Raw genomic sequence first — 1960 nt, forward strand, 5'->3', positions numbered from 1 at the left:
TTAAAAATGCGACACATCCTCCTCCTTTTCCTTCTTCCCTGTCTCCTCACACTTATATATCCTTTTAAAACAAAATCTAATCTAGGATTCAACCATGACTCTTGAATGCATATTACATCTGGCGTATCTTTCATATGGCTTATATATCCTTTAAATTCTTGACCATTGGCACAAAGGCTTCTGGCATTCCATTGTAAGATAATTAACATAAAAAATACTAACCAACCCATATCTCCTGACTTGATTGAGATTCTGGACTAAAGCTTTTCATTATATCTTCGCATTTCAATCCCTTTATTTCTAGAAATCTCTCTGCCGCCTTTACAATTATTTGTAATTTTTCCGTTCTTCTTTCTGTTTGTGCTGTACAGTTAATTACCTCTACCATGAAGAGCACAAAATGTATCTTACTTACTATCATTGTATCTTCTGGTATTCTGCCTTCAGCTATTCTTCCAGTCCCTTTACTTCCTTTTCCATTCTCCATTCTGTCTGTCCTACTTTGCCTATTCCTACCATTTACTACCTTCACAGCTTCAGCATAAGTAAGATTGTTTTGGGCTTTTTCCTGTTGTACTTCCCCTGCCATTTTCCTCGCCTCACAACCCCCGTATGCCGCATTGTGACTACCTCCACAGTTGCAACACTTCAATCCTACACCTTCTCCGCATTTCACAAATTCATGCTCCCCTCCACAACGCGCACACCTAATTTTAGATTTACCCATACCCAGGTATGCCCATACCTCTGGCAATTATAACACCTCAAAGGAGGGGCTATATACTTCCTAATCGGGTAACTTATATAACCCATCTTAATTCAGTGTGGTAATTCTTTTCCTTGCAATTTTAGACGTACTGATAAGCTATCCACTCTTCTCCCTTCTCTGTTAATTTGTAAGCAGGCTGCATCTATGACCTTTCCCCATTCTACACTGTAAACAATTTTTGTAATTTGAACAGTATTTTACTGTAATATGTACAGTAAGATACTGTAAAATGTGTATACAGTATTTTACTGTAAACCGCAAAGGATTATGGGAAAATATACGGTCACTACTGTATTTCCTCACTACTGTAAATCAATTTACAGTAGTGAACTTGCCCGCGAAAAACTGACCAATGGCAAGGGAGTTCTTTTATACGGTCACTACTGTATTTCCTCACTACTGTAAATCAATTTAAAGTAGTTAACTTGCCCGCGAAAAACTGACCATTGGCAAGGGAGTTCTTTTTTGACTGTTTAGTGGAAGTGGCCGTAAAAGGACAAAAGAGAAATGCACCGTTAACTCGAAAAAAGGTTAGTATATTATTTCTGTTTTATGCAAAACTGCGATATTTTAAGAAGATTTCACTTGTTAACAGCAAACTAACATTATAGTACTTCTTTTGTTTGTTATTTTTCAGATTTCTAGTCTGGATGTAGTCTGCAACGTCGGAGGTGTATTTTGGATCCTCTTCTTGTGAATACCACAGATAGTATCGATGATAACATCAACTGGTAAGTTAATAATGTCAGTTAGCTGAAGTTAACTAACTTAGTTGAACAAAGAGAAGCATAGTAAGGTCTTTACTCTGCTTCTTTATCGCAAGTAAGGTAAATTCTCTTCAAATGCTATTTAAAGCCCTATTCGCACGGGATTAGTATTACCTGGTGACCTCCAGTCATTCTCTACTCTGCCTCTTTATCGCAAGCAAGGTAATTCTCTTCAAATGCTATTTAAGTCAGAAAGTGTGTAATGTTACCAATGTCGTATGTAACTTTAGAGACGGTCCCTAAATTCAGTGACAGACGTAACGTTAACATAAAACAGCGAGCTAACAACCTACTGAGGAAACTGAGTTAAGAAACACCACTGTTAAGAACATCTTTTGTATTTTATTTTCAAGTTTGTGGTCATGTCGTCTGCATCGGAGGTGTATTGGAGTCTTGTGATTGCCTCGTAGCGGTGCTAACAGCA

This window comes from Sinocyclocheilus anshuiensis, unplaced genomic scaffold (assembly GCF_001515605.1).
Source record: "Sinocyclocheilus anshuiensis isolate Anshui unplaced genomic scaffold, SAMN03320099.WGS_v1.1 scaffold3255, whole genome shotgun sequence".
NCBI lineage: Eukaryota > Metazoa > Chordata > Actinopteri > Cypriniformes > Cyprinidae > Sinocyclocheilus > Sinocyclocheilus anshuiensis.